Source organism: Macrotis lagotis, chromosome 2 (genome assembly GCF_037893015.1).
Source record: "Macrotis lagotis isolate mMagLag1 chromosome 2, bilby.v1.9.chrom.fasta, whole genome shotgun sequence".
In the NCBI taxonomy this organism is placed as follows: Eukaryota; Metazoa; Chordata; class Mammalia; order Peramelemorphia; family Peramelidae; genus Macrotis; species Macrotis lagotis.
The window spans coordinates 278991364-279015887 of NC_133659.1; the positions used below are offsets into that span (position 1 = coordinate 278991364).

Genomic DNA, 24524 nt, shown 5'->3' on the forward strand with positions numbered 1-24524 from the left:
GTGGAGGGACTTTGGTATCCTGGCACTGTACCCAAGCTAATGTAAATAGAAATGTGTATATACTGTATTTGGTGTTTTTTAATCTTATCTTAGAGTCAATAAGCAAATAAATGGAATACAAGGCATAAATAAAACAATTAGAACAGCTATCAAACAGCTGCTAGTCTCCTAAACTATAGAGGTTCTGGAGTCCTAGGAAAAGAACAATTTAAGTTTGTTCAGCTCTCCATGAATGTATCCCTTCAAACAGATTGAGGGGTTCTCTCTTGATGCTCTACTCTCCCTGAATAAAGAAATAGAAACTTTGGGGGTGGGGTGGGGAGTCTGGACCTGGGACTCACCACGGAGGAAATAGACTTAGGATCCAAGGAGACCTTGTTGTCGAACCTGGGGTTTGGTATGAACTAGAATCCTTCCTTTTATCTGGGCTCTCTGGTCCATGGCTTGGCCCACTTCTGGCCTCAGTTTATAGTGCAATAAAGTGAGTGAACTTAGCCATTCGCTAGAAAGCAGTTGGTCTGAAACAACAGGTCCTGGTTCTTTATGTTTGACACCAGGGAGGTAATGCTATGGCATACATGTGAATTGGATTTGAGTGAGGGATTGCTGTGCTAAGTCACCAGCCTTACTTTCTCCTCTGGAGCCATCTGGGTCCAGTGACCAGAATTGGACCAGGATAGCTGGAGATGACTCCAGATGCACTACAAGACCTTGGCTTTTTAAAATTAGATCTTTTCCAGGTCACAGTTTGACTGTGGTAATACCCATTCAGTGATTAAGATTAGGTAAACTGAGCATGCATGTGCTTTTAGGAAAATAAATAAAATATCCTCAGCCTCTAGAAAGACTGATCCCCCGCCTCAAAAAAATATTTAGAGATATATACTGATAATTTCAGAAGATGGGAAAATGATTCATTTTTAGGTCCTAGTTCTCCATAGATATAGTATGCCATAGATCTCCCAATAAATCTCATTCAATAAGCATTCAAATTAGTTTCCATCCAAGGAGAAGAGATGAGGGAGGGGGAATTGTAGATGAGATGGGGGAGGATGGGGAGTAGGTTGGTAAGGATGTAAGCATTTATAGTCCAATGAGTAACCTTATGCTATATTGCCCCCTAACTCTATGACCTTGAGTAAATCACTTTACCTTCTCCCAGATTAGATTATTTATTGATAAAATAAAATATGGTACATCCGAGAAATATAACCTTTACTGTAAAATGTGGAAGATGTGGAAGATGGACTGGCTGAATGATCCTTCAGAGTCCCTTTCCAGGGAAAATGTTCCATTTCTCTATTCAGTAAAATGGAACCATGAACCAGCACCTACCATCTCTAGGGAAGAAAACCAGATTCTGCCACTGGCTCAGATCTCTTATGTTTTATATGGCAACCTGTCTCAGATCTCTTATGTTTTATATGGCAACCTGAATACAGTCACCAAAGCCAAATGCAGTCCAGGCAGTGGGAGAGGAAGGAGAGCAGGGATTGTTGGAAGAGAATGAATTTCCTAATTTAAATAGAAGCCTTTGAACCACACAAAGGAAGATCTCCACAATTCTCCCCTCAGATTTTGTATGACAAGGACATAATTGTCAATAGCTGGAATGAAGTTGTGAGAGTCAAAGGAGAGGCAGACTGCCAAGACTTTTGTCCCCCCTGCCCCTGCCCAGCAATAGCCAAAAAACACAGGTGTCTCAAAGAAATGAAAGGGGGCAGAGCAGGGCGAATGCTGAATGATCAGGAAACATCTCTGCCAAAATGAAGCCTTAGCCCAGGCCCCCAGACCTCCCAATAAATCTCATTCAACAAACATTCACCTTAGTTTTCATCTAAGGAGAAGGAATAGGGAGGAGTTGTGGAGGGGAGAAGCGAGTGCAGACAGCCACTAGATTAGGTCCTATACAAATAATATTTCCTTTGACCTAAAACTAAGCATCATGGTTTCTTTGGCCCAGGTCAATAGAGGTTGTACCTGTGAGTTCCTGTGGGACTGCTGGCTCCTAAAGGTCTGTGGGGGCAACTGTCCCATGAAGGACTAACTGCTCTTCTCTACATTATTACAAGGCCACAGGAACAAAGCCAGCTGGGAACTCACTGACCACTCACAATTCAGGAGTAAATGTAACTCAAGGTCTCTGACCACTGGTAACATTCAGAAATTCTAAAACTTCCCTTTACTTCCTTTATGAACCTTGAGTGTGAGATAGAAAAGAGGGGAAGACTGACTAAATAATGACTGCAGAGGGGTAATTTCCTCCCTTCTCTCCTCCTTGTTCTCTGACTGCTTACTTCTAAGATAATTACGATTAAATTTTCTAGCCTGCCAATTAAACAAAACTAGTCTGCTTTTAGCAAGGAAAGAGGCCAGTGAGAAAAGCTGCTAAAATTCAAACCATATTTCTGACACCTCGCCCTTCAAAAACCCCAAGGTCACGGTGAGAAGTCATAAATCAGAGATGAGGTCAAGGGAGGGTGTTGAATTCAGCTCTGTTTGTCTCTTGGTGATATTACACACAGATGAGAAATAGCAATAATAGAAAGCAAGCCAAGTTCAAACATCTGTTCTTCTGGTTCATTGGTTAGTGTCATACCAAAAAGTTCATGGGAAGAGAATCATATAATTTTTTTTCCTTATATTTGATTAAATAATTTATAAAGTAATGTCACTGGTTTAGGGTACAGGTTATAAAAAGAATACAAAAACCCTAGGGTCCAATTCTCAAGAATTGCCACTCAAATGTACAAATAGCTATCGTCTGACCTAAAAACTAGAAAGATTTACACTGGAATCAGGAAGCTTGTCATATACTCTCTGGTTGACCAGAGCAAGCCATTTAACTTCTCAGGTAACTGAGGCAACTCTTTAAGACTATATAAATTACCAGATGAATATATAGCCATATTTGGAGTTGGGGCTGCATTGGTGAGAGGGATACTCAGACCAGAAGTTGTCCTCAGTGACAAAATCCTGGAGATTTAGAGCTACTGATCTCTTGTGGCCATCTCTTCGTGACCCCTTTGGGGTTTTCTTGGCAGAGATACTAGTGTGATTTACCATTTCCTTCTCCAGCAGTCTTCATATGAGGAAACTGAGGCAAATTGGACTAAATGACTTGTCTGATGACATACACCTAGTAAATGTCTGAAGCTAGATTTGAATTTAGGCAGATGAGTCTTCCTAACTCCAGATCACTTCACCATCTAAAGAATGAAGAACTGGACTCGTTATTTAGCTGTAATAGGGAAATCTCAGGTGAATTCCACTCTCCTCAGGTAGACTGGCATGGTTGCAACCTATTGTCTTAGAGTTGCTTAAAGCAATGAAGACAGAACTGAGTAAGAAATAAAACTTGAATTCAAATCTTTCTGATTTTGAGGTAAGTCAATATCCATGATGTCAAACTCTCTCTCTCTCTCTCTCTCTCTCTCTCTCTCTCTCTCTCTCTCTCTCTCTCTCTCTCTCTCTCTCTCTCTCCTTTTCTCTCCTTTCCTTATTTCCAGGTCTGAGTGGGAATGCAGAGAAGGCAAACCTTACAAGCAAATTACACAATTTCCCCAGAAGTAACAACTGAATGTTCACTAATACGTTGAACTCTATACTCTTTATCAGATTACTCACACTGACTTTTGCTATTTCAATAAGGAAGTGAGTAATAGTTAAAACTTAACTCAGTCCAGGCTTACTTCATCCAAGGCTGACATTTGTCAGTGGGAGGAACCAGAGTGTCCTTTGGAGTTGTACTTATATGCATGTGTTTGCTCTGCCTGTTAAAAACACAAGACCCCGGCATCATGAAAGATTTTGGGGTTTGCACTGTGATAGTATTTTGGAATAATGATTACTATCTGTGGTTCATCCCCAGAGTTCACCCAACTCATCCAAGTGAGCCTGCCCACGCTAGAATGCTTCCTTTGAAACTGATCTGTTGCAACAGTTGGAAAACAGCTGCTCAGGACAGTAGCAGAAGAAGAATCAATCATCCCGGGCCCCGGTGGACTGTGTCCTTTCTATCTGGCGATCTGCCAGAGGTTAGAGTCAAGGTCTCTGTCTGGGTTCATAAAGATAGATTTAATCTTAGCTTAAGTATCTAAACAACTGCTCCTCACCCTAAATTCCTACCTGGCAACAATAATATTATACAGAGTCTAAAAGACTCTGCCTTCCTGAGAAATTAACAAGATATATGTATGCAGATAGCACTTTTTAAAAATAAAATTTTGATTTTAATTTAATATAAAATTCAAATTTAATTTAGATATAACTTAAATTAAATACATATAAAGAAAAATTTAAAGCTAAAAATAGAATGTAACCTGGGTATCACTTGAATTCTAGTCCCTGATTTGATGGACCTGGACAAAATTTTGAGAGCTAGTTCACAAATATGCCCCTAAGAAGGACATCTAGGTGGGGCAGCTAGGTGGCGCAGTGGATAAAGCACCGATCCTGGAGTCAGGAGTACCTGGGTTCAAATCCGGTCTCAGACACGTAATAATTACCTAGCTGTGTGGCCTTGGGCAAGCCACTTAACCCCACTTGCCTTGCAAAAACCTAAAAAAAAAAAAAAAAAAAGGACATCTAGGTAGCACAGTGGATAGAGTGCTGGATCTAGAGTCAGGAAGATTCATGTTCAAGAATTCAAATCTGGCCTTAGATACTACTATGCAGGCCAATTTTGCCTCAGTTTCCTCATCTGTAAAATAAGTTGGAGAAGGCAATGGCATTATCTTCCATTATCTCTGCCAAAAAGAATACCAAATGGGATCATTAAGAGTTAGGAGGGGGGGCAGCTAGGTGGCGCAGTGGGTAGAGTACCAGCCCTGGAGTCAGGAGTACCTGAGTTCAAATCCCGCCTCAGACACTTAATAATTACCTAGCTGTGTGGCCTTGGGCAAGCCACTTAACCCCATTGCCTTGCAAAAACTTAAAAACAAAAAGAGTTAGGAAGGGAACAACAACAACAACACGGCCCTTGGAAAACCTTGAGGATATCAGAATCTGACCTTCTTTGCTCTTCTAAACAGGCCTTCAGGATCCAGAGGTCCTGCAAGAATCAAGGCTATATAGGTCAGAACTCTAAAAAATATTTTTTGGGGGGTGGCTAGGTGGCGTAGTGGATAAAGCACCAGCCTTGGAGTCAGGAGTACCTGGGTTCAAATCCGATCAGACACTTAATAATTACCTAGCTGTGTGGCCTTGGGCAAGCCACTTAACCCCATTTGCCTTGCCAAATAAAAAAAACAAAACATTTTTTGTCCAGTTCTGTGATTTCATCAGAGTCGGGAACACAATATAGTAACTCTATCTTGATGTTTGTCCTTCATTCTTGAAGACCAAGACATCAGGGTAGTGATGTGATGACAAGCCCATGAATTGGACTGGAGTATGTGGGGGGAGGGGACTGTGTTAAGTTCACCAGTCTCATTTTCTCCTCTAGAGCCATCTGGGTCCAGTGACCAGATATGAATCAGAATGACTGGAGATGACTCTGGATGCGAGGTAATCAGGGTTAAGTGATTTGTCTAAGGTCACACAGCTAGGAAATGTGAGCCCAGATTTAACATCAGGTACTCCTGACTACAAGACCAGTGCTCCATCCACTTCACCACCTGACTCTATAACTGCAGATTGGAAATTCATCTACAATATTCATTCATAAACAGTTGCAGGTAGAACTTAATTGAATTAAAACATTAAGCATTTTTGCGGATGGTCACTTGGCTAATAGCTGACCTAGGTCTTCCTTATTTCAGGTGCAGTTCTTTTCTCATTATACTGCACTGCTGACAAAAGACATAGAATGAACTTCTCTCAGAGCCCATAATCAGATTAGAATACTTTTACCTCTGGAACTGATATTTTAACTCTCTCTCTCTCTCTCTCTCTGTCTCTCTCTTTGTGTATGTGTGTGTGTGTGTGTGTGTGTGTGTGTGTGTGTGTGTGTGTGTGTGTGTGTGTAACAATATTGAGTTTGTTAGAGCTAATCAATTCTCCCTTCTTGATGAATTCCATTTTTTCCATAGGAAAGAACTCAGGGTTCACATAGAGCCTCTCATGTATTCTTTTGCTCCTATAACTACTTCTTAACCTCAAATACTTAATTCCTGTGTGACACTGAGCAAGTCATCTAGTTTCTTTGTAAAATGAGGAATATAATGGCCATCTCACAGAGTTGTTGTGAGAATAACTGCTTTGCAAACCTTAAATTATGATATAAATATAAACTATTATTCGTCTTTCACTCACATGGGAGAATGGGTCTTGTGCTTCACATATATCTTTGTCTCTGTCTCCTTTATCTTTATAAATATATATATATATATATATATATATATATATGTAGAGAGAGAGAGATGACTTTTTCTTCCTTCTTCTCTTCTATCACCACCCTCAAAAAATCTGTTTTCCCCTATACTAGATTTCTTTTAGCCAAAGTTCTAGATTTCTTTTAATTACCTAAATTTTGATTTCTCAGTGAGAACAATGATAAACTATACATCCAAACTTAGCTGAAACTAGGAGGAATTGCCCTTTCAATCTGAAATTGGATTTATCATCCTTTCTTCTGCCATCACATTTTATTTCCTAGAGCATTGCTTAGGTCACTTCAGTAAAATGAAAATTCCTTGAGGTCAGAAATTGTTTTGTCTTTATGATTATATCTGCTGAACCTATTAGAGTGCATAGTATATAGTAGGCACTTAATGGATTTGATTGATTAAGTGCTATTTTTCTCATTTGCAAAAATGTTGCATTTTTGAGAGTTATATTCTTGGAGCGGCTAGGTGGCACAGTGGATAGAGCACCAGCCCTGGAGTCAGGAGGACCTGAGTTCAAATCCGACCTCAGACATTTAATAATTACCTAGCTGTGTGGCCTTGGGCAAGCCACTTAACCCCATTGCCTAGCAAAAACCTAAAAAAAGAAAAAAATTTCAAGTTGGGATCATATTGTTTCCAACAAATGAATGAGTGACAACTTTAATTTTCTTTGAGTGACTCAGAAGAGGTAGCCACTGCTGGAAATTGTATGTTCAGTGTCGTACTTTATGGGATAGATCATGACTTGAATTTTGCAGTCTAAATATCTCTTCTCCCAGTCCTCAAAATAAGCTAAATACAAAAAATATTAGGAGCATGATTAGGTGAGAGCAAGGGTTCATGTCACTTTCCAAGTTTCTAGCTAAACAAAGTACATATATATATATATATATATATATATATATATATATATATATATATATATGTGTGTGTGTATATATATGTGTGTATATATATATTAATATATATATATGTAAAAGGGTTTATGGTCCATTGTGTAAAACTTCATAGACTTACAAACCTATTTATTAATTGGAGGCACAAGTTAGCAGAGGTAGATTTAGCTCCACACTGAATTAGTAACATTGAAATGCAGACTATCAAAAGCTTAGGAGTTCAAAGGTAATAATTCAAAATAAAATTAAAACATATAGTAGAATCCCAGGGATTCATAGATGCTATTCATAGATAAGATAGCTAGGGATCTAGAATGGGTCTCATGCGTAGAAGTACTCAAATAGATACTACCTATATCTTTTGACTGTTTTATTTGCCCTCCTTCATATCTGGAATGTTCTCGCTCTTCTTCATTGGCCCCTGGCTTCTCTGGCTTCCATCAAGTCTCACCTAAAGTCCTATCATCTGTAATAACTCTCTCCTAGTCCTCCTTAATGTTAGTGCCTTCCCTCCAAGATTACTTTCAATTACAGCAGGAAGAGCTAGAAAAAGAAATCCCATTCAAAGTAACCTCAGACAATATAAAATACCTGGGAGTCTATTCGCCAAGACAAACTCAGAAACTTTTTGAAAACAATTATAAAACACTTCTCACACAAATTAAGTCAGATTTAAATAACTGGGCAAATATCAATTGCTCATGGATAGGTAGAGCTAATATAATAAAAATGACAATTCTACCAAAACTAAAGTACCTGTTTAGTGCCTTACCAATCAAATTTCCAAAAAATTACTTTAATGAGTTAGAAAAAATTGTAAGTAAATTCATATGGAGAAATAAAAAGTCAAGAATTTCCAGGAGCTTAATGAAAAAAAGTGCAAAAGAAGGTGGCTTAGCCCTACCTGATCTAAAATTATATTATAAAGCATCAGTTATCAAAACTGTTTGGTATTGGCTAAGAAATAGAGTGGTGGAGCAGTGGAATAGACTAGGTGCAAAAGCAGGAGACAATTATAGTAATCTGCTGTTTGATAAACCCAAAGAGTCCAGCTATTGGGATAAAAACTCCCTCTTTAATAATAATTGCTGGGACAATTGGAATTTAGTATGGAAGAAACTTAGATTAGACCAAAACCTCACACCCTTTACCAGGATAAGATCCAAATGGTTACAGGACTTAGACATAAAAAACAATACTATAAGCAAATTAGAAGATCAAGGACTAGTTTACCTGTCAGATCTATGGAAAGGGGAGCAGTTTATGACTAAGGAAGAGTTGGAGAACATCACCAAAAACCAACTGGATGATTTCGATTACATTAAATTAAAAAGCTTTTGCACAGATAAAACCACTGTAACCAGGATCAAAAAAGAAATGTAGTAGGGGGCGGCTAGGTGGCACTGTGGATAGAGCACCAGCCCAGGAGTCAGGAGTACCTGAGCTCAAATCCCGCCTCAGACACTTAGTAATTACCTAGCTGTATGGCCTTGGGCAAGCCACTCAACCCCATTGCCTTGCAAAAGCTAAAAAAAAAAAAAAGTAGTAAATTGGGAAACAATCTTTACAACTAATGATTCTGACAAAGGACTCATTTCTAAAATATACAGAGAACTGAGCCATATTTTTAAAACAAAAAGCCATTGACAAATGGTCAAAGGATATGCAAAGACAATTTACAGATGAGATCAAAGCAATCCATAGCCATATGAAAAATTGCTCTAAATCATTAATTATTAGAGAAATGCAAATTAAAGCTTCTCTAAGGTACCACCTCACACCTCTAAGATTGGCCAATATGACCAGAAAGGATAATGATCATTGTTGGAAGGGTTGTGGGAAATCTGGGACACTATTATACTGTTGGTGGAGCCGTGAACTCATCCAGCCTTTCTGGAGAGCTATTTGGAACTATGCCCAAAGGGCAACAAAAATGAGTATACCCTTTGACCCAGCAATACCACTACTGGATCTATACCCTGGAGAGATGATGAAAAAGGGTAAAAATATCACTTCTGCAAAAATATTTATAGCAGCCCTGTTTGTAGTGGCAAAGAATTGGAAATCAAGTAAATGTCCTTCAATTGGGGAATGGCTTAACAGACTGTGGCATATGTATGTCATGGAACACTATTGTACTATTAGAAACCAGGAGGGATGAGAATTCAGGGAAGCCTGGAGGGATTTGTATGAACTGATGCTGAGTGAGATGAGCAGAACCAGAAAAAAACTGCATACCCTAACAGCAACATGGGAATGATGATCAACCTTGAAGGACTTGCTCATTCCATCAGTGCAACAATCCGGAACAATTTTGGACTGTCTGCAAAGGAGAGTGCCATCTGTATCCAGATAAAGAGCCCTGGAGTTTGAACAAAGTTCAAGGACTATTCCCTTTAATTTAGAAAAAAAACAGATATCTTATTGTCTGATCTTGTTACCTCTTAGACTTCTTCTCTTGTCCTTAAGGATATGATTTCTCTCTCATCACACTCAATTTGGATCAATGTACAACATGGAAACAAAGTAAAGACTGACAGATTGCTTTCCATGGGGGGTGGGGAGGAGGGAAGCAAGATTGGGGGGGAGGGGAAATTGTAAAACTCAAATATCTTTAATATAAAAAAGAAAGGAAAAAAAGATTTGTCTAGTTCTATCCAGGGTACATTGAGGTACCTGATTATTACAATTTTCTTTATATTTCTCATTACAGTTTTGTTAGCTTCTTTAAGTACTTGTTATGCCATTTCATACATGTGTTAGTTATATTATTTCATCATCATAATGCCTTCAAGCATAACGTGGCTGCCTTACTTATTTCTTTTGTCCTTATCATTATTTGATATACCATCTGATACATAAATTATTGTTATTATATCATTATCTATACCTATTTTAATCGAATTTTTTAAAAATGCTGCTTTCCCTGAGAATATGATTGCTACTTTTCTTTTTTAAAACTTAAATGGAGTATAACCATTCTGCTTTGCCCCATCATTTAAATCCGAAGTGAAGTTTTATGTTTTTAATTGAATTTCTTATAGACAATGTATTGTTGGTTTCTATTATCTAATCCATTCTTCTACTCTTTGCATTTCATGGATAAATTCACTCCATTCACATTCATAATTATGACTATTAAGTGTGGGCTTTCCTCTGTTATATCCTCTTTTCTCTCTCTGCTTCCAATTCTTCTAATATGTGAAGAAGGAGGAAAAGGGGGATAAAAGGAATAAGATCTTTTCATAATTGAATAAAACTTCTATATATTAAAAAAAGATTACTTTCAATTTATTCAATATATATATATATATATACATATATATATATATATCTCTTATTTCTATAGAGTTGTTTCCCCATTAGGTTGTGAATTTCTTGAGGTCAGGTACTGTTAGTTTTTTTCCTTTCTTTGTATCTCTTTGTGTCTGGCATATTGTTTATTATTGTTTGTTTGTCCTTGGTTCTTTAAGAGGACCTGTGACATCATGAGGGTGATCTCTTGATTGTTGGTGAATTGGATCTGAGTGAGGCAGAATTGCACAAAGTCATCAAACTCACTTTCTTCTCCAGAGTCACCAAAGTCCCTCGGCAGGACAAAAATAAAGAAAACTGGCGATGGTCTGGGATACAGTGAATATAAATGCTAACTGACTGACCTGTATTCTTGTATTTTAACTTTTTAAATAGTACAATAGTAGATCTATACCCCAAAAGATTTTCAAAAAGAGAAAAAATATTTATAGTAACTTCTTTTCATAGTGGCATAGAGTTGGAAACTAAGGAAGTTCCTCTTAATTAGATTATGGCTAAATAATTTGTGGTATATAAATGTGATGGAATATTATTGTGCTGCAAGAAATGATAAGGAAAATGGTTTCACAAAAACCTCCATAGACTTACATGAACTGATACAAAGTGAAATGAGCAGAACCAGAAGAAAAATCTACATAGTATTAGTAACATTGTAAAGATAAAGATAATCAACACAGACTTGGTCATTTTGATGAACACAATGACCAGCCATAATATCAAAGGACTCATGTCAAAACACACTATCTACCTTCAGATAGAAAACTAATAGTCTCAAGTTGCAGAATGAAGCATATTTTCTTTTCTGTATTTTTGGGGGGAGGGATAATGGGGAATGTGGAAATCTGTTTTGCATGATGGTACATATTAGTAACAGGTTTTGTTTTTCTTAATCTCTCAGTGGAAGGCGGGTAAAGAGGGAAGAAGAGAATTATGAGCTGAAAAAGGTTTTTGTAATTGAAAATATAAATAGAATAAATGACAGACTCCTCTTAAGGGAAGTTGGGGTTTAATGAATCTATTCATGGAAAAATACTGGCAATAATATTTTTAAGGTTAGTGCAATTATCAAAAAATAATCTTTTCAACAGTTGACTTGTTTTTCTCCCTGTACTGATGTATGCCCCAAATTCCTGTGATTCCTAAACCCTGATACTCAAAAGTGGACAACTCTGGGTAGCCCTCAAAATGAGGGTATGAGTATCTCATGCTCCAGAGGGCACTTGGGAACACATTGTTCCAGCTGAATCTATATTTCTTTCCTCCTCACCATGGTACCACCCTCAAGAGAGTATACACTATGTGAGTGGGTATCTGAGATGTATATCAGGGACCCCTTTCTCCCTCTTCTCCAATACCTGAAAATCAAACTTTGCATTGAATTAACTCCTATTGTTTTATACATACATATATATGCATATAAAACTTATTCTTAGCATCTAAACTCATCAAGGGGTTGTTTTACCAGATGTCTTCCTTTAGTCATTAAATGGATGCTTGAACAAGTATTTATAACCTGTGGGTAGCTAAATCTATGTTGGGGGAGCCCAGTCATAGAAAGCAAGATACAAAAGGGGAGCCCTAGGTCATCTTGGGAGGGACCCACTATGCCAGAAGATTGTCACAAAACAAAGTGAGAAAGAGGGGGCAGGGGTAGGGAGATGGAGTGGGAGTGTACTGTAACATATATGTTACAGTACAAAATCACTCATGCTGAGTTTTGCTTCTTGACCCAGAAATTTGGCTTACAGTTGCCACAATCTCATAGAATAACTTACTGGTATACTTTCATCATTAGGCATATCAGTTATATATAGGTATATCATTAGTCTAGTACTCTGGTACAAAGTACTGGAGATACAAAGATGACACAAAATCAGGAGAGAGAGAGAAAGAGAGAGAGAGAGAGAGAGAGAGAGAGAGAAGGGAGGGAGCATCTATAAAGCCCCTATTATGTGCCAGACACTTTGTTTAATATTTGAAGGGGGGTTGAAAGGCTCTGGGGTTAAGTGACTTGTCCAAGGTCACACAGCTAGGTGTGCCAGACACTTTGTTAAGCACTTATTATATATACATGAATATGTATGTGTATGCATGTATGTAGGTAGGTGGGTAGTTAGGTAGGTATGCATGTATATCTATCTACTCAGTTGTCCTCACAACAACCCTGAGTGGTACATATTATTATGATCTACATATATTACAGTTGAGGAAACTGAGGAAGATACATCAAGTGATTTGTTCAGGATCACAAATCTAATAAAATACCCGAGGCTAGATTTGAACTCAAGTCTTCCTAACTCCTAGAAAAGGAAAGCAAACCACTCCAGTATCTTTGCCAAACCCCAAATGGGGTCATAAAATGTTTAGACATGACTAAAAAGCAATTAAACTGAAACTTTCTGACTCCAGACCCAGCACTACATCCAGAAAGAAGGAGAAAGGAGAATTCAGGATGACAAATCACAGGTAGTGACATGAAGAACAGTTTCTTGAAATATATCAAAGAGAATAAAGGATAAGCAGGTGGTCACTAGAACATATCAATGAGTTTAGAGGTTTGATTAATATTCTGATATTAATTAGTTAAGTAATTGTAAAACAGTCAATTAAGTTCTCTCTGAGTCTCAGCTTCCTCATCTGTAAAATAAGAACAATAATTATTGCATTACCTTACTTATGGGTGATCATGAAGAGAGTATTTTATGAATGTTAAAGTGCTACATAAATGTGAATGATCATTATTTTTTGGCATGGTCCTATTAGGTTTTATCCACTTGGCAGCTGCCTTTTACCCACTCTAGCATGGCATGGTGGATGGAACATTAGACTTGGAATCAAGACTTGAGTTCAAATTATAATTTCTGACACTACTTATTATGTATCTAGAAACTAGACGGTTAATCTATAGGATTCGGTATCCAGCCCTCCCCCCACCACCACCACCATAAAATAGGAACAATTATATGTATAATTACCTATTTCATAGCACTGTGAGCCTCAAATCTGTAATGAAGTTTGCAACTTTTATAGTACTATATAACTGTCAGTATGATTATGCTAACTTGCTTCCCAGTTCCATTTTGTGGTTTGTCCTTCATTTCCAAGAGGATCAATGACAACATGTGTTGTCTCTTGAGTGAACTGGAGTGCTTAAGTGAGGCAGAGTTGCACAAAATCATCAACCTCACTCTGTCTTATTTAGCTATTGGAGTTCAGTGGCAAGATAAAAGCAAGGCAACCTCAATGATCTGGGATGCAAAGAGTGACCTTGGCATCTTGACCAAGTTCTAAGCACCCCACAGTTTGCTTAAGCAGTTTTTACGGCCACTGGAACAAATTGTTCCATGTATATCAGAATTGTTTATTTGAAACATGCATTTTAAAAGCATTGTGCCAAAGCTCTACTTGAGCCTCACTCTAAGAAGAAGAGTATCAAACTGGCAAATGTTCAGAGAAAGGTCAACAATTGAAGTAACTGGTGCTATTTATTCTAGAGAAGAAAATATTTATTTAATGTTTAAAGGTAGCATAATAAGAAAGAGATAGTAGATAGTGTTAGATTTATTAGATCTAGGTTCAAATGCCACCCCAGATACTTACTTGCTGTATGATCCAGGGTAAGACATTAAACTTCTCTGAAACTCACTTTCCTCATTTGAAAAATGGGCAACCTTCACTATCAAATGGGATTTTTATGAGAATCAAGTGAGATAATATATATATTATATATAAATGCTTTGTAAACAACTTTAAATCTCTATATTTGGCACTATTGTTTTATATAATCTATATTTTAAGGTAGAATGTAGAAGAGAAATAACTTCTATAATATTTCATGGAACAGACTTAAGATCAATGAATGCAAATAATGAGCTAGATTTTTGTGTTATATCAGAAAGAAGTTTCTAATAGAATTGAACAATAATGTAATGGATCCCTCTACAAGAACTTCTGTTGCTAATAGCTATCATTTATATAGTATTTTAATATTTATAAAATATTTTATGTTAGCATCACCTCCATGCATAGTCTTCTTTGAGAATGAAAGACAAATATATCATCATTCCATATAATATCTCATTGACAAATCAGCCCTGTGAGGTGTTATTATCTCTTTGTTACAGATAAGAAAACAGAGGCTGAGAGAGATTAAATGATTTATCCAGAGACACATAGCCAGGAAGTATCTGAGGCAGAATTTGGGTGGAGGTCTTCCTGATTCTAAGTTCAAAGCTCTAAGCTGACTCTGTAATGAGCTTCTAAGCAGTGGAAGTGTTCAAATAAAAGTTGGACAAACAGATATGTGATAGATAGGAATCCTAGGTTAAAAGAGAGAGACTGGATTAGTTGATTGATCTATACTGTACTAAGTGCTGGGGACACAAAAAAATAGAAAAACAATCACTATGCATATTTCAATGGGTGAAGCAACATGAAAAAATTATATATATATATGTATATATATACATATATATATAATATCTACACAGGGGAATTGGAGGTAATCTCAGAAGATTAGCGATGGGGAGGGGAGGGAGAAAGGAAATGTGCAGACTATGGAATTTGAACTAAAATTTGAAGGAAGTCTATGAATCTATGACTATGGTATGTCATCATATGGAGTCAGTTCTTCCTGTAAGATGATAGATTTCTTCCCTGTGATTCATGGTATCTGGCTTCTTGGCATTTTTATTCAGATTTTTAAATCCCTCAGAAAGAACTATGAAACCACATTTTCCCTTACACTTCCCTTCCAACTCTCTCAGGCTCAGTTATCAGGTTATTAAACAACGCAGGTACACCCAAACCATCTATTCAGTATCCAGAACAACCTTCAAACACTTCAAACAATTCTTTGTTTCCTATTGCTCAACCAGTTTTTAATCCACAGGCAGACTTTACTTGTTTGGTTAATAATTAAACCTAATACAATTATAAGATTGAAGTGGGTTTTTTTTTTAAAGTGAAAGATTATCACCAGAGTGACAGGAAAAAAGTTATGTATTTAAGTTGACAATACCAAAGTTGGCAGAAGGCAACATCAATAACCAAAAAGGAAGTGGGTAGACCCCAAGCACTCTTTTGATATCTATAAAATATTAAGAATCAGAGCAAGATCACCAGTATGCTCTTTTGTGGTTTTTGGGGGAGGAGTAGTATGTAATTACAGGGAGTCATAATTACAAAGAGAAGTGGTTACAGAGAGATGTGGATCAGAATCTTGTTGGAATTATATAGGTTATGGAATTGCTAGAAGAGCTAACTTTGTCAAAGAATGTCAGATAAAAGGATATAGAAAATGCCTTTTTTCTTCTCCTCCATTAAAAAAAGAGAAATGAATTCTATCCAACTCAACTTAAAGAATCAAGATCCAAAGAAAAGTTAATTATTTTGGTTATTAAGGTAAATTATATTTGAATACAAATTTCCTGATTTCACTTAATAAATTGAGATGATATAGTAATATCATTGTTATTGTTTTATTGTTGTTCATTTGTTTTCAGTCATTTCTGATTCTTTGTGATCCTATTGGTGTATTGGTAGAAATACTAGAGAAGGTTGTCATTTCCTTCTCCAGGTCATTGTTTAGATGAGGAAGCTAAGGAAAACAGGGGTAAATGATTTGCTAGGGTCACGGAGCTAGTAAGCATCTAAGGGTGGAACTCCGGAAGATGAGTCTTCTTGACTCTAGGTCCTTCACTCTTGTTGCTACAGATCTTAAATACACATAAACAGGGAATTAATTTTTGGTATTTTTATGATTCTTGCTTGGTATGCTGCCCAAAATGACTATTGCAGGATAAGGCAAAACTATATCAGCAAATATGTTCTATTTTCAAATAGTATATATATATATTCAAACATATTCAGATATTCAAGGGAAGTAGATAGAAGAGTGGAATCATAAAACCTGAATTCAAATCCTACCTCTGACATTTACTAGCTTTGTGACTCCTTAATATTTTTTTTTAGTGACCAAGGCAGTTCCCTATAACTTATCTACTAAAGTGGAGACAGACTTTGCTTTTCTATGAGGAAATTCTCATATAGAAAATTTGCTAGCTTTACATTCCATCTTGTTTCCTTCCACTGACATCTTGCCTTCTTCTATAGTACCAGCACCTCTAGACCACAACACCAAAAAAATGCCCCCAATTCCTAAGGGAAATAATTAATTAATTCCGCTTTGGAATTCTACCTTGGAATGAACTGTTTGGATTAGTGAATGAAGAAGCTCAACTAGTTCACTAAATCTAGTTGGTTCCAAACCATTTAACTGATCATGTTTCACATCCCATCCAACCTAATATTCCAGTTAACTTGCCATCCACCCTGCTTCTGAAGGGATCAGTAATCAGATAATACTACCATACAACCATTATTTGTGGGGAAAGTATGTCAGTTGACTACTCAATGATTCAACTGTAACATCCCCAGGACTCCCTAGTATTCTGTTCCCTAGCTACTCTATCCCTATATTTTTTATCCACCTCCCCATTAAAATGTAGACTCTTTGACAACAGGGTATTATTTCTGCTTTTATCCCCCAACAGTTAGTAAAGAGCCTGGTATGTACTAAGTCCTTAATAAATTTTATTTCATGCTCATTCGTTCAGTGGGGTCCATGGTAATGCTAATGAAATCAAATCCTTCACAGTCTCATATATCACATTTATCCTTAACTATAAGCTAACCAGAATTTTAAAAAGAAAATACCAAGCACTGTGAATCTTTGGGTCAGTGCTCCCATACTTATCCAAGATTATTCATATAGGGAGACAGCTGTCTCTGACTTTATTATCCAGTCAAGGGGTGATGGTCTATGAACATTGATCTTCCATCACTTCTTAGAAGGGCAGGGAATTTAAAAATCACAGACAGCTACTGCCCCTGCCCCCAAAATGGTAGAGTCAACTTCAGGGGTTGGAAGAAAGTGCCTTAAAAAAACAAACAAAAAACTCCACTTGCCGAATGACTTCTAGTAGGTAAAATGAAAAATTGATTAAACATTAAAATTGATTAAAATTAAAATGCATCAGGTACCATATGTACTATTTATAGCTGCTTCAGGGATCCTACTCCTTCAGGGTAACTCCACTATCTCAGGTTATGGGCACTTTTAGGTTCAGACCCCTGTCAGTGGTAAATGCATAATTCATTATAAAGTAGACAGAGTGAAAAGAAAAATAGACCAAAATATTCCCTGTCCTCCCTTCACTCTTCATCTCATACTCATGGATTACCTGGAAAGTAAGACCCCAAGTGTCACCAGAACTTGTCAAATTGGTCAGAACTCTGGATGCTTGTATCTGGGTCAGTCTTGGCTGCCCCCATCTCACCACTTTATGATTGTTACTCATGCTGACATTGTCATTCCAGAGGAAGAGGGAATAGGGGAAGAGGAGAGAGAGAGAGAGAGAGAGAGAGAGAGAGAGAGAGAGAGAGAGAGCAGAATGACTGTATCAGCCTATTGTTTTGACTTCTGGCACATGATTCCAGAAGGGGGAGGGGAGCAGGGGTCCTTTTCCTGTGCCAGGAACTCAGAAATTGTTCCACCAGCCTCTCTCTCTCTCTCAGTGAATCATTCCCTTGGGCCCAGAGGAAAAAATAATAATTCAAAGAGATAAGAGGGGGAAAAAAGTATATTCTGTTGAAAGGAGCATAGGAAAGCAAGCATAGGAAGATCAGAATTGATGATTTCAGAATAACTTACAAAGCATCATTTAAATTCTAAAATGTCTATCAGATAAAAGAAAACAGGAGAGTTTCTTCCCTTAAGAGCTTATTTTTTAAATGAAAACCTCAAAGAAAGCTAAAAAGAGGGAGGGGAAACTATGTACATTGGAAGAGGCCAAGAAGAAGCAGGGAGGCCAAGCAAGAGAAGGGGAAAAATCACCTATCATAGTCATCTATCAGGGTCCAAGGTATTCCCAGGGACAGAATCCACGGTACTGGGAAAGGATGAGAAGATTTGTGATAACATATATATAAAGTGCAGAATGAATGGTTTGGAAATAGTGAGGGAGATTGACTGTATGATCGTGTTGACTGAGAATTTGGAGGAGAGTCCTGGGAGAGGGAGGAAATTTATAGACCCACACCAATGTGTACATTTGTATACATACTTGTGCAGAAAGACAAATATACTGCCCCTTTCTCGCCTCCCAGATTCCATCCCCCCACCCCTCAGCCAATCGTGGAGAATAACCTGCCCTCTTCTGTAAAACTACTCTGATTTCTAATAAGATTCTGAATTATTTAGAAAATGGTCTTATAGAAAGGCCTTACATACCCTTCAACATTCATTCCCTTTTCATCTGTTCTATCACCATTTCCCATCCTTACACACTCCATTCCTTCTGTACTCCCCCCTCCCTTCTGTACTCCCTCCTTTTTTGTTTGTTTTTTTTAAAGGTTTTCCAACCCCTGAAGTTGGGATGGGTGGGGAATGTAAGACATATATTTAAGTTTAATTAGCATTATTAATATTTTCCAATACTTTCTTTAAGTCTAGACTCTAGATTTAATCATCTAGACTTAATCAGCAAGACAATAAAATACTCCTTAATGTATATTATTTGCTCATTTTGGAGGTATAAATGTCTGCCTTGTAAACTACAAAGGGGTTCAAGGATCATTGGGTGGATATTTATACTATCCCAAGAACAATCATTTTTTCCCCAAGAATAATAATTTTTATATAGGTAAGATTAGTTTAATATTAAGGGAAGCATTCAAAAGAATTTTTTTTAAAAAGTCAGCTTGGAAGACTATTTGTGGAACAGAGCTGTTACAGAAAAATCTAGCATATTTGTAATATAATTTGTATCTAGGTTTCTCCAATTATGGGTAATAGGATCAAGTTACTATGTGCATATTAGGTACAGGATTGCTTTATTTTCACCCTCCAGAAAATAGAAAATATATGAAAGATACATAGGATAGATATATGAATACAGAAACAAATAAAGTATCCAACCTCTATCTATTTTCAAAAGGAAAATGAACCTGGACATTCTAGTGAATCCATCTTTCCCACAGAGTATGACTCAAGAACCACAAAGACTAGTAGTACCAGCTTGTATTTGGCTTTTTTAGACTGCCCCTAAAAGATAAACATTCTATGAGAACATCCTGTATAAGGAATTCTATTCTCACTGGATTTGTTTTCCAACTAGGAAGCTATACATAAAATAGGTTAACTATCTTCCTCCTTCTCCAAAAAATAAGCTTAATCAAAAAATTTATTCTTAAAATTTCATTAAAAATAACTGTAGACAATATAAAATATTTGAAAGAGTACCTGTCAAGGCAAATCTAGGAATTGTGAACACAATTATGAAACTCTTCTTATCAATAAAGTTCTATCTGAACAACCAAAGAAATAATCATTGCTCATGAAGCAATATCATAAAAATGATAATTCCAAGTTAATTTTCTTACTAAGTGCCAAAAATTTTATGGTTAGAAAATATAATAACAAAATTCATCTAGAAGAACAAAAAGTCAAGAATATCAAGGGAATCAATGAAAAAAAAACGTGAAGGAAATAGGTCTAGCAGTACCAGATTTCAAACTGTAATAAAAAAAAATTATAATAATCAAAATAAAGCAATACAAGCTTAAAAATAGTTTTAGGTATGCAATATACAGCAGTAAGTGACCGTAGTGATCTTGTGTTTGATAAATGTAAAGAACCAAGTTTTGAAACAAGAACTTACTATTTTGACAAAAATAGCAGAAAATAGACATAGATCAATATCTCCCATTGTATAACAAGATTAGGACAAAATTTTATATATATATATATATATATATATATGTATATATATATATGTAAAGGGTGATATCATAGCAAATTAAGGGAGCAGGGAGCATTTTATCTGTCAGATCTATGAATAAAGGAAGAATTTGTGACCAAATGAGAGAAAGACAATGTTGTGAAATGTAAAATGGATAATTTTGATCTCGTGAAATTAAAAAGGTTTTGCACAAACAAAATCAATGCAGCCAAGATTAGAAGGAAAGCAGGAAACTGGAAAATTTTTTATAGCATGTTGCTCTGATAGAGACCTTATTTCTCAAATATATAGAGAATTGCAACAAATTTATAAGAATACATGTCACTCTTCAATTGATAAATATTCAAAGGATATGAACAGGCAGTTTTCAGAAGAAATCAGAGCTATCTATAGTCATATGAAAAAAATGCTCTGTATCACTATTGATTAAAGACATGCATGTTAAAACAACTCTGAGGTACCACCTCACATCTATCAGACTGGCCAGCATGACAGAAAAAGGAAAATGATAAATGTTGGAGAGGGTGTAGAAAAATTGGAAACTAATGCATTGTTGGTGGAATTGTGTACTGATCCAACCATTCAGGAGAACCCTTTGAAACTATGTTCAAGAGCTATACAACTATGCATATTTTTGACCCAGTAATACCACTACTAGATTCATATACCAAAAAAGAGTTTTTGGGGTTTTTTTTTTTTTAGATTTAAGCAGTAATTTTTAAAACAAAGAATTCAGAACTAGAACATCTTAAATTTTTAGTCCTTTCTTTACAGGTTTACCTAGACCACTTTTGATTAAGAAAACTGTAGAAAGTTAGTAACTGCCACAAGTTAATGCCAGGAGGTAGCCCCCCTCAATTCCCAAAGAGTCCTGTTTGCAGGGCGTTGGAACAGTACTGCTCCTGGTCTCCACTCGCCCTGCTTAGAATCAATCCCAGAAGATTTAGTCCATGGGTCACTTTTCCCCGTATTTCTTTGTAAACTCTTCAGTGTTCTTACAGAACTTTTTACAGACCTTAGAGTATACTCTTCAGCTAGGTCAACCTGAAGGGGGTGCTCAGGCTGGGGGTTGTTCACCAGTCTATGAGGGACAGGATGACTTGGTTCAGTTTTGGTTGCTGGCTTCCAGTTTTCAGCACTAATTACAGGCAGACAGACCTGTCCTTTTTCATCAATGTTAGGGTAGTAAATCTTTGTTTTAAAAGTGATCTTAGATGGTTTGAATGGATACTCTTCTGGGAAGTTGATTCCGATTCTGAAGGCTCCCTTGTCATATGGAGGGTTGTTAGGAATGATGAGTCCTTGCCAAGTCAATAAATTAGCTTCATCAACCTGGATGTTACAGAAGTTTTTCATCCCACACTTATGGATTTCTTCCAGCTCCTTCATCAGTCTCCTGCTGGCTGCCATCTTGGGTCTGGTGCTGCTGTCCTCCCACAATGAAAAAAAGAAAGAAAATGTGCCTATATGTACAAAAATATTTATGGCAGTTTTCTTTGTGGTGTCAAAGAATTGGAAATGCAGAGGATTCCCATCATTTGGGGAATGGTTGAACAAGCTGTAGAGTATAATTGTGATGCAATACTCTTGTACTGTAAGAAATGATGAACAGGGGGCAGCTAGGTGGCGCAGTGGATAGAGCATTGGCCCTGGAGTCAGGAGTACCTGAGTTCAAATCCGACCTCTGACACTTAATAATTACCTAGCTGTGTGGCCCTGGGCAAGCCACTTAACCCAATTTGCCTTGCAAAAAACAAAACAAAACAAAACCTAAAAAAAAAAAAAGAAATGATGAACAGGCAGGTTTCAGAAAAAACCTGGAAACTTGTATGAACTGATGAAAAGTGAAATGAGCAGAACCAGGAAAACAATGTATACAGTATGTGACATTGTTTAATGATCAACAGTGAATGACCCAGTTCTCAGCAGCACAATGATCTAAGTTACAAAGGACTCACAAAGGAAAATGCTATCCATATCCAGATAAAGAAATGATAGATTCTGAATGCAGATCGAAGTATATTTTTAAAAATTACTTTATTCTTTCTTGTGGTTATTTTTTCCTTTTTGATCTGTCTTCTTTCACAAATGAGATTAATATGGAAATATGTTAAACATGATAGCACATGTATAGACTATCAAACTGCCTACCATTTTCAGAAGAGGGAAAGGGAGGGAGAAAAATTTGGAACTCAAAATCTTTGAAAAATTAATGTAAAAATATTCACTATGCAACTGGGGAAAAAACAAATTACTATTTAAAAAAGAAATAATAAGCAGGATGTTTTCCAAAAAAAACCTGGGAAGATTTTACATGAACCGATACAAAATAAAGTAAGCAAAACCAGGAGAACATTTACACAGAAACAACAATAATGTATGATGATCAACTCTGAATGACCTAGTTATTCTCAGAAATTCAATGATTCAAGACAATTCTGAAAGACTTATGATGAAAGAATTGATGGAGTCTGAATGCAGAACAAAACATTTTTAAAACTTTTTCCTTGGCCTTTTTGATCTGTGTTTTCTTTTGCAACATGACTAATATGGAAATATGTTTTGCATATCTACACAATCTTTATCAAATTGCTTGGTTTTTAAAGGAGGCCACGGGGAGAGAAAGAGAGAGGAAAGATTCAGAACTCATTTAAAAAAAATGAATGGTAACTACTATGTAGTTGAAAAAAAATATAAAAATTTTTTTAAAAAGAAATTCTCTTCTCTTTCTATGAGGGTCAAATTTTTGAATATTCAAGCTTGGGAATTACATGCAAGGTTATATGCAGGAAATTCCTTCTCTAATAGAAGGTTAAATTCCGAAATCATATTGCTCAAAAATTCCCCCTCCTCCCCATAGGAGCTGGGGTTTACAACCATTGTTTATGAATTATTCTCTTGGACCATGTGCCCATCTGTCATTTGCTTTCTTGCTGCAAGTCACCAACAATTGTTCCCAGGGAAGGTGAGAACTGCATGTGGACATAGGTCCCCTTTCTCCCTCCAGTCTGCTCTGCACTAGTCTAAAAGAAAGATATAAAACTCATTGGTCTCACAACTTATTTTCCTCTTTTTAAAAAATTTTATTTAAGGCAATGGGTTAAATGCCTTGCCCAAGATCACACAGCTAGGCAATTAAGTGTTTGAGAGGGGATTTGAACTCAGGTCCTCCTGACTCCAGGAACTGATGTTCTGTCCACTGCACCACCTAGCTGCCCCACAACTTACTTTCCTATACACAAGAGATAGGGGCTTCTTTAACAAGAATTCATCCTTCTGAGTCCACAGCAGACAATCATCATGAAGACAGCTCTGGCCAAAGATGCTGTCTGCATCTTTTAAGCAGATAATAAGTGATTGGAATGCACCTCCATGAGGAGATGTCTCCAAATGTCCAGGAATGTTATTTGACCTCTGATGTAACCTAGATATCCCTTGACCTTGTCTTCTGTCCCACCAATGCACCTTTAGGGTTTCCCTCACCTTTCCATCAGCTCTGCAGCTGAATTTTTTTCAGTATGTTGTCTTTAATATGTCCCCAATTGAGTTCCTTATGAGTCAGGGACTATGTTATCTTGCTTTTTTCTGTTTGTTTCATCAGTCCTAAGAACAGTGTTTGGCAAATAGCATTTTGAGAATGCTTTTCCATTCATTCATTCACTCATTCACACACTCACTCATTCATTCATTCTGTATGCCTGTAATCTCATCAGATTGATTGATGATATATAAATATTGATTTCATATCATATATGTATCTGTTGATTACATATAATAAAATATTGATTATATGCTGATATATATGATTGCTGATAGTTAAGCACTTTGCAAACTTTAAAGTCCTAAGCAAATATAAGTCATTATTGTTTAGAGTCTGTAGATGACAAAGGTTGAAGCTACAGCTTGGATTTTCTGATTAAAAATATTTGCCACTGAGAACTACTCAGAAAATCAAAATTTTTAGTATGGTGCAATTTAAATACATTCAGTATTTGAGCGCCATCTGGTGACTTCATTGTAGTAAACATAATATACCAAGAGAACAGATTAAAAAACAAAGCCTCTGTAGATTCAGGTATGATTTCAAACTGGTCTCATTCAATTTGAACTAATGAAGACGGGAGTAAGCAGAACCAGGAGAATAAAATATGCAATAACAATAATGTAAAGGAAAACAACAA

General features: G+C 36.6%; 1 pseudogene; it reads right to left on the bottom strand.

Moving 5' to 3' along the window:
* Window positions 1–21286: 21286 nt before the first annotated feature.
* Window positions 21287–21760, bottom strand: LOC141511709 (ubiquitin-conjugating enzyme E2 L3 pseudogene; annotated as a pseudogene).
* Between the last annotated feature and the right edge of the window lie 2764 nt (window positions 21761–24524).